Source organism: Procambarus clarkii, chromosome 31 (assembly GCF_040958095.1).
Source record: "Procambarus clarkii isolate CNS0578487 chromosome 31, FALCON_Pclarkii_2.0, whole genome shotgun sequence".
Lineage (NCBI taxonomy): Eukaryota > Metazoa > Arthropoda > Malacostraca > Decapoda > Cambaridae > Procambarus > Procambarus clarkii.
The window spans coordinates 18246981-18256980 of NC_091180.1; the positions used below are offsets into that span (position 1 = coordinate 18246981).

The 10000-nt window shown below is 42.5% G+C and overlaps 1 protein-coding gene across 2 annotated transcripts in view; it reads left to right on the top strand.

Annotated features, from left to right (window-relative positions):
• The window catches only part of LOC123758679 (uncharacterized), a 465943-nt gene that overhangs the window by 54381 nt on the left and 401562 nt on the right, over nucleotides 1–10000 (top strand). For both annotated transcript variants that reach the window (XM_069334423.1, XM_069334425.1), the window contains exon 2: nucleotides 5474–5608. The gene's annotated coding sequence lies outside the window, so the exon portion shown is untranslated. The remainder of the gene's footprint in view (nucleotides 1–5473; nucleotides 5609–10000) is intronic.

Here is a 10000-nt window from a genome sequence, read left to right on the forward strand (position 1 = left end):
AGGAATTTCTAAAACCCATATATTGATTCAAGACAAACATTATTGCAGAAATTGAAAGCCAAAAACCATTCCTGGGTTAAAAACCAGGACCAAGGAGCTAAAGCTCAACCTCAGCAACCACATTTCACACAAACGATAAAAAGGTTATAAAAAACAGACCAAGAAAAAAATCTTGAAAATGCAGAAAAACGGATAAAATAGAGAAACATAAGAAATAGGAGGTGGAGGGAAGAGCTGATAAAGCATAATAAACCTCGAGGAAAAGATGGGGAAAGAATATTGGAACAAGTAAGAGGGCGCTGAGAATGTGAGGGAACAAGATTTACGGTGAGAGAGAGAGAGAGAGAGAAAGAGAGACAGTGAGGTAAAATCAGAGGAAAATCAGTAAGGATAAGACCAAGGAAGGAGAGAAAGAAGGAATTAGGGAATTAAGGAATTAAGGAAGGAAGGAAGGAATTAAGGAAGGAAGGAAGGAAGGAAGATGCCTTAGAGAACACGAGGAGACCTCACACCCCCAGCAAGTGACCACACGAATATGGCCAAAGAATCATCAACAACATTGGAGAATGTCCAATAGCTCGGGTTATTTTTTTGAACACATCTAAGTAAAGAGTTATGATTTAGTTTTATGAAAGATGTATTCACCTAGTTGTATTTACCTAGTTGTGCTTACGAGGGTTGGGCTCTGGCTCTTTGGTCCCGCCTCTCAACCGTCAATCAACTGGTGTACAGGTTCCTGAGCCTACTGGGCTCTATCATATCTACACTTGAAACTGTGTATGGAGTCAGCCTCCACCACATCACTGCCTCATTCTCTCTGTTAACTACTCTGACATTAAAAACGTTCTCTCTAACGTGTGTGTGTGTGTGTTCTTAATTTCCAAAGTATAGTTACCAAAGAGTAATTACCTAAGTGTAGTTACAGCATTAGAGCTACGCTCGTGGTGTCCCGTCTTCCCAGCACTTATGTCGTATAACTCTTTATTCCAAGTTCGTTTCATTTTCCTAGTGGATACTTACACACACCCATATATATAACTGAAAATTCCTCACCCCCCTGAAGGATTCGAACCCAAACAGCCAGGGCTTCATGCACCTTAGCGTATCCAGTACTATTGACCATTGAGTGCTGTCGGGAAGTTGGGTTAATGGTCTCATGACTTCCAACCTTTTTGTACAGTGTGGTCTAGTTGGTATAGTACTGGACACGCTAAGGTGCATGGAGCCCTGGCTGTCTGGGTTCGAATCCTTCAGGGGTGAGGAGTTTTCAGTTGCATATTGGTGTGGGGACCATTCAAGGGTCTTCGAATTTCCCATATTATATATATATATATATATATATATATATATATATATATATATATATATATATATATATATATATATATATATATATATATAACTGAAAACTCACACCCCAGATATATCCAGTTGTATATAGTCCTGGGGACCATTCAGGCTTGTTTGCATATATATATATATATATATATATATATAATATTGGAAGGCATCCAATGGTCCAAGATGGACTAAAACGTCGTCATTTCCTCAGTTCCTGATGTGTGGTTTGGTCATCATGTATTCAGCCACGTTGTTGTGGCACGCCGTGTGCACGTGGGGCACACGTACAGCCGTACGTGCGTGCACGTAATCAGGTTGTAAATGGGCCAATATCATTGACACCTGAGGTGGATGGCATCCCCGCTCCCGTGACTAGCCATCCCTCCCACCCCATCCCATGCTCCCCACCCCCTTCCCCTTCCTTGCTCATAACCACCCCTCCCTCTGCCCTCAACTCCTTTCCCACCCCAACCTGCCCTTAACACCCGCCCCGTCACCTATTCCAGTCACCCCCCATGCCGCTCTTCCCACTGGCGCTCCCCCCATTGCGCCCTCACCAACAGGAATGATAGCAGTGATGGCAGATCTGTGTGACCATCGCCCTAAAGGGGATACCTTCAGGACACTCCGGTCTGGGCTCCAATACGCTCCCAGCACCAAACCGCTTCCTATCATATTTTTGTTTTTAAAAAAAGCGAAGGTTCTCACGAAGAACATAAATTGTAAATGTTCTTTTAAAAGCGCAAATATATAAAAATGTGCATTTTTCTACCGTGGGAATATTTTATAAGCTGGAAAATTCTTTAACTCCAAATTTTGGAGTATATATATATATATATATATATATATATATATATATATATATATATATATATATATATATATATATATATATATATGTATGTATATATATATATGTATGTATATATATTTATTTATTATTATTATTATATGATTTTAAACATTGCGCCATTTGAATTATGCCTAAAGGCTCCCAGACAGAGGTGAACTACCGAGAACACGTAACAAGCAGTTAATGCAGTCTGTCATTGTTGGCGAACTGCATGTGAAGCGATTACTTGGACTCAGTGCCTGCGTGAATGGCTCAACTTGCATTCCCAAAGTTACACTAATTCCCTTCACGTCTGGACCAATATGCTGAGTAATCATAGCCTGGTGGATCCGTGTTCACTTTTGTGTTCAGGGATTTCTGGCCGTATTTAGTTCATATGTTCAATACCACAGCTGTATACACCCACCAAACACACGACTAAACTACGATGTTGTTACAACGTTTTGAACTAGTTTTAACACCTAACAAGTTGTAACAACCTTCTAATACGTCATAACAACATGTAACAACTTTGTTACAAGTTGTAACAAGCGGAAAACAGGGACAGTTTCGTTGTGTGTTTGTCGAGCGTCTTCAAGATCCGTAAGGAACATTGTGAGCGAACTTTGTTGTTAATACTTACTAATATTTGGAAAGTATTTGACTAATAGTCTGCTTGACCATGATGACACTTCAAGATTGCCTAACCGCTTCCAACCTGTAAACACTCCTTAAACAAACTATCCAAAACACCTAGGCCTACCTAGGCCTAGATAAAGTATTATTACCTTACCTAATTACCAGGCCAAGTTAATACTCACACACACACACACACACACACAGTTCAGTTGAGAGGCGGGACAAAAGAGCCAAAGCTCAACCCCCGCAAGCACAAATAGGTGAGTACAAATAGGTGAGTACACACACACACACACACACACACACACACACACACACACACACACACACACACACACACACACACACACACACACACGCTGCCACAGAGATATTAGAAAGAACTTTTTTAGTGTCAGAGTGGTTGACAAATGGAATGCATTAGGCAGTGATGTGGTGGAGGCTGACTCCATACACAGTTTCAAGTGTAGATATGATAGAGCCCAGTAGGCTCAGGAACCTGTACACCTGTTGATTGACGGTTGAGAGGCGGGACCAAAGAGCCAGAGTCCAACCCCCGCAAACACAACTAGGTGAGTACACCCACGCGCGCGCGCGCGCACATACACTCACAACTGTACACAAACACATTCTCACATATACACAAACACATTCTCACATATACACAAACACATTCTCACATATACACAAACACATTCTCACATATACACAAACACATTCTCACATATACACAAACACATTCTCACATATACACAAACACATTCTCACATATACACAAACACAAACACACATAAATACACATACAAACGAGACTCACCAATCCTCGGAGGACAAACTGAAGACTTGCGAAGCCCCTGTAGGAGACAAGGCCATTAGACCAATTGAACCATTGAACAGGGCTGTTCATCACCGACCCGCCAATCACAGCTCTCATCCACTGAACACGACCGTCTCCACCAGTGACGAGCCCTTCACCCTCTCCATAGAGAAGGTTTCAGAATTTTCAGCACATCTTTAAGGATCTAACTAAATTCGGAATGTGAATTCAGAATGTGAAACTGAATTTAATGTACCGTACCGACTCGGAGCCGGTCGGCCGAACGGACAGCACGCTGGACTTGTGATCCTGTGGTCCCGGGTTCGATCCCGGACGCCGGCGAGAAACAGTGGATTTCTTTCACCCTATGCCCCTGTTACCTAGCAGTAAAATAGGTACCTGGGTGTTAGTCAGCTGTCACGGGCTGCTTCCTGGGGGTGGAGGCCTGGACGAGGACCGGGCCGCGGGGACACTAAAGCCCCGAAATCATCTCAAGATAACCGTTTACGAATGAAAAATGTTATGCAAAATATTAATAATAATAAAACACTTATAATATTAATAAATAGTAATTGAAATAATGTAATAATCAATAATAAGGTTATTATTAATTATTAGATGATGGGTTATGAGGACAAGGAGCTGGGACATGAGAACGGGGTGAAGAAACATTGCCCAACCACCTAAGCAAGAAGACAACCTCCCCAGATAACATTATAACAAGTGCAGGTTAAACTAGCAACAATCAGTAACATAAATGAGGAACCAAATAATATTAATAATAATATTGTCACATGTAACACATTTATATAATATACAACCTTATATACATCCTATATATATACATATACATACATATATACAACCTATATATATACATATACATACATATATACAACCTTATATACAACCTATATACAACCTATATATATACATATACATACATATATACAACCTTATATACAACCTATATATATACATATACATACATATATACAACCTTATATACAACCTATATATATACATATACATACATATATACAACCTTATATACAACCTATATATATACATATACATACATATATACAACCTTATATACAACCTATATATATACATATACATACATATATACAACCTATATATATACATATACATACATATATACAACCTTATATACAACCTATGTAAACTTACAACGAAAACAACCGCTGAACGAACGCAATGAAAATCAAGGAGATTTATGTATTACCGAGCAACCCGTTCTCGCACTTGCGTACAGTCAATATTGACTTGTTAAATAAGTGATTATGTGATATACTAATTTATTGTGAATATTTTAGTTTACCTTGAAAAGCTTCATAGAAAACACCGACCTTACCTATCCTTCTTAGTATGTTAAGATAAGCATCTTATTGCTTCTTAATTACAATTATTACTTAACCTATACCTATAATAGCAATAAGATGCTTATCTAAACATACTAAGAAGGTTAGGTAAGGTCGGTGTTTTCTATGAAGCTTTTCAAGGTAAACTAAAATATTCACAATAAATTAGTATGTCACATATGCACTTATTTAATAAGTGAATATTGACTGTACGAAAGTGCGAGAACGGGTTGTACCGAATGATGTCACTTGATAAACTACAGGTGATTTACCTTGAGCAAGACAACAAGCCTATCTCCACCTCCTCCAGGTAAAACAAGACAATTTATTGCGCTGAAAAAAGCAAAATCCAAGCCAAGAGGCCTGAGAGCCACGTCAACGAACACTTGTCATTGATAAACTAAAGCTGCCTGAGTCTTAGCGAACACTTAACATTAATCCCGCCTCCTTCTCTTTCAGGTGAGAACGGAAACTCGTCCCAGACACGTCGCTGAGAAGCTGGGAAAGACACGGAGAAAAATGCAAACATAAAGGGGCTTGAGCGCCGACTGGTTGGGGAGAGGAAGAGCCTCCAGGAGCCCTGGGAAGTATCAGGTGGGTGGCTGTGTGTGTGTGTGTCGTGTAGTGATGATCCACAACTGTCGCTTTGGATCCTGTTATTTCGGCTTATCTGTCAGTGGGGGGGTGTGGGGGGGGGGAGGGGTTCTTCTGGAGGGGGGGAGCTAGGAGCCTATTGACGGGTGGACGGGTAAGCAGTTAAGAATGTAAGAATATAAGAATTATGGAAACTGTAAGCAACTTGGCCTATACGATGCGGTTCCTATGAACAAATCCACAAGGGCCGTGACGAGGATTCGAACCTGCGTCCGCGAGCATCCCAGACACTGCCTTAATCGCTCCCGGACGCAGGTTCGAATCCTCGTCACGGCCCTTGTGGATTTGTTCATTTGATGCATCACGTTAGTGTGATCTCTGTGTGTGATGCAGTTCCTATATTCGCATCAACCCAAACTTATTTATAAGTTTATGGTTCACTGTAAACAGTCCCGGGATCCCAAGTCTGTCTCATTACTAGGCGATCTGTCACCAAGAACCTGTTTCCAAAGCAGTGTTTACCCTGTAAATAGTGATATAGAATACCTGTTTACACACATAAATCACAATAGCGTGATGTATCAAATGAACAAATTTGATGGTAGGTCAAGTTGATTTGACCGTGGTAGGTCAGGTTGATTTCCCGGTTGCAATTCTTTTACCATGTCGTAGCTCAGTCGATTAAGGCAGCGTCTGGGATCCTCTCAGACGTAGGTTCGAACCCTCGTCACGGCCCTTGTGGATTTCTTCATTTGACACCTGTTTACTTTTCAGAAGTGTAAATGTATACTTAGGTTCATCTATGTATTCTCCGACGCTTAAGTGGTAGCAGTTTACGTCCTCTACTTAGTCTATAAGGTTGTCAGGGTTATCTTGAGATGATTTCGGGGCTTTAGTGTCCCCGCGGCCCGGTCCTCGATTAGGCCTCTTGCCTGGCTATGTGCTTAGTGTTTCAGAATTATTTATTGGGAGTTGTAAACCTTCTTGTATGTATGAGGGAGACGATCCCCCCTGGACTGTTTCGTCAGCTGATGGTCTCCTTTGTTGGTGGGACGACGTTACATCGTCCTCATATCCCAGCTCCTTGTCCTCATATCCCAGCTCCTTGTCCTCATATCCCAGCTCCTTGTCCTCATATCCCAGCTCCTTGTCCTCATATCCCAGCTCCTTGTCCTCATATCTCAGTTCCTTGTCCTCATATCCCAGCTCCTTGTCCTCATATCCCAGCTCCTTGTCCTCATATTTCAGTTCCTTGTCCTCATATTTCAGTTCCTTGTCCTCATATCCCAGCTCCTTGTCCTCATATTCTCGCTTCTTGTCCTCATATCCCACCTCCTTGTCCTCATATCCCAGCTCCTTGTCCTCATATCCCAGCTCCTTGTCCTCATATCCCAGCTCCTTGTCCTCATATCCCAGCTCCTTGTCCTCATATCTCAGTTCCTTGTCCTCATATCCCAGCTCCTTGTCCTCATATCCCAGCTCCTTGTCCTCATATTTCAGTTCCTTGTCCTCATATTTCAGTTCCTTGTCCTCATATCCCAGCTCCTTGTCCTCATATCCCAGCTCCTTGTCCTCATATTTCAGTTCCTTGTCCTCATATCCCAGCTCCTTGTCCTCATATCCCAGCTCCTTGTCCTCATATTTCAGTTCCTTGTCCTCATAGCCCAGCTCCTTGTCCTCATATTCTCGCTTCTTGTCCTCATATCCCACCTCCTTGTCCTCATATCCCACCTCCTTGTCCTCATATCCCAGCTCCTTGTCCTCATATCTCAGCTCCTTGTCCTCATATACCAGCTCTTTGTCCTCATATTCTCGCTTCTTGTCCTCATATCCCACCTCCTTGTCCTCATATCCCAGCTCCTTGTCCTCATATTCTCGCTTCTTGTCCTCATATCCCAGATTCTTGTCCTCATATCCCAGCTCCTTGTCCTCATATTCTCGCTTCTTGTCCTCATATCCCAGATTCTTGTCCTCATATCCCAGCTCCTTGATCTCATATCGCAGCTCCTCCTCATATTATCTCTGTCTCTCTCTCTCTCTCTCTCTCTCTCTCTCTCTCTCTCTCTCTCTCTCTCTCTCTCTCTCTCTCTCTCTCTCTCTCTCTCTCTCTCTCTCTCTCCACTCCTCTGATCCATAAATGATAAGGAGCAAGGGAGTGTAGCCGCCCACTACACCCCGATCCTCCACTCTGGAAGGTGGCGGACGCATTGCAGTGACACTGAGGACTGCCTGGGAGTGCCATAGTGCCGGAGTGCCATAGTGCCAGAGTGCCAGAGTGCCAGAGAGTGCCATAGTGCCGCCCCTGGTGCTGGGATCAGATAGGGCGCCGCTGGACAATGGACTCCGCGCCAAGATCCCCCGCAGAACATATGCATGAATTCCGAGTGCGAATTAGAAATATGTTTGGGGGGACCTCTGGGTGTGTGTGTGTTTTGTTTTGTTTTTACGGGTTACTGAGATTTTTTTATGGGTGGGGAGAGTTGTGGGGGCAGGAGGGGCGGTGTGTGTGTTTGGGTGTGTGTGTGTGTGCGTTTGGGTGTGTGTGTGGGGGGGGGGGGGCGGTGTGTGTGTGTGTGTGTGTGTGTGGGGGGGGGGGCGGTGTACTTTTTTTTTTTTTTGTACTCACCTAATTGTGCTTGCGGGGGTTGAGCTCTGGCTCTTTGGTCCCGCCTCTCAACCGTCAATCAACTGGTGTACAGATTCCTGAGCCTATTGGGCTCTATCATATCTACATTTGAAACTGTGAATGGAGTCAGCCTCCACCACATCACTTCCTAATGCATTCCATTTGCTAACTACTCTGACACTGAAAAAGTTCTTTCTAACGTCTCTGTGGCTCATTTGGGTACTCAGCTTCCACCTGTGTCCCCTTGTTCGCGTCCCACCAGTGTTGAAAAGTTCATCCTTGTTTACCCGGTCGATTCCCCTGAGGATTTTGTAGGTTGTGATCATGTCCCCCCTTACTCTTCTGTCTTCCAGTGTCGTGAGGTGCATTTCCCGCAGCCTTTCCTCATAACTCATGCCTCTTAGTTCTGGGACTAGTCTAGTAGCATACCTTTGGACTTTTTCCAGCTTCGTCTTGTGCTTGACAAGGTACGGGCTCCATGCTGGGGCCGCATACTCCAGGATTGGTCTTACATATGTGGTGTACAAGATTCTGAATGATTCCTTACACAGGTTCCTGAACGCCGTTCTGATGTTAGCCAGCCTCGCATATGCCACAGACGTTATTCTCTTTATGTGGGCTTCAGGAGACAGGTTTGGTGTGATATCAACTCCTAGATCTTTCTCTCTGTCTGTTTCATTAAGTACTTCATCTCCTATTCTGTATCCTGTGCCTGTGTGTGTGTTTGGGTGTGTGTGTGTGTGTGTGTGTGTGTGTGTGTGTGTGTGTGTGTGTGTGTGTGTGTGTGTGGGTGCGGGGGTGGGGGTGGCGTGTGTGGTGTGTGTGGGGGGGGGTGGTCGGTGTGTGTGTTTGGGTGTGTGTGTGGGGGGGGGGCGGTGTGTGTGTGTGTGTGTGTGTGTGTATGTGTTTGGAAAAAAATATCAGTTGATTGACAGTTGAGAGGTGGGTCCATAGAGCCAGAGCTCAACCTCCGCAAGTACAACTAGGTGAGTACACATACACAAACAGTGAAAAAGTACCTGATATAATTGCAAAAAACAAACAATGATATGCTCTCTGATGTAATATATCTAGAGAGAACAAGTAATTAGAAAAAGACTGATAAATCAAGATACGGAGAAGCGCTCATATCGAAACCAAAGTGGATGTTAAAATAAATAGAAAATTGAAATACAAACAGATGCACAGGCTTCGTCACTGCCTCCCCAAGCCCACTTTCTACAGGTCAGGGGAAAGGAGACTAGGCTCTAGAAAATAGGGTTACATGAAGGTTAGAGAGCAACCCGTTCTCGCACTTTCTTAAAGTCAATATTGACTTATTAAATAAGTGATTTTGTGACATATTAATTCATTGTGAATATTTTAGTTTACCTTGAAAAGCTTCATAGAAAACACCGACCTTACCTAACCTTCTTAGTATGTTAAGATAAGCATCTTATTGCTTCGTAATTACAATTATTACTTAACCTATTAGAGGTATAGGTTAAATAATAATTATTAGGTTAAGTGATAGTTAAGTAATTAAGTAATAATATTACTTAACCTATTATTGGTATAGGTTAAGTAATAATTGTAATTACGAAGCAATAAGATGCTTATCTTAACATACTAAGAAGGTTAGGTAAGGTCGGTGTTTTCTATGAAGCTTTTCAAGGTAAACTAAAATATTCACAATGAATTAGTATGTCACAAAATCACTTATTTAATAAGTCAATATTGACTATAAGAAAGTGCGAGAACGGGTTGTAGAGAGTACATAGAAAATG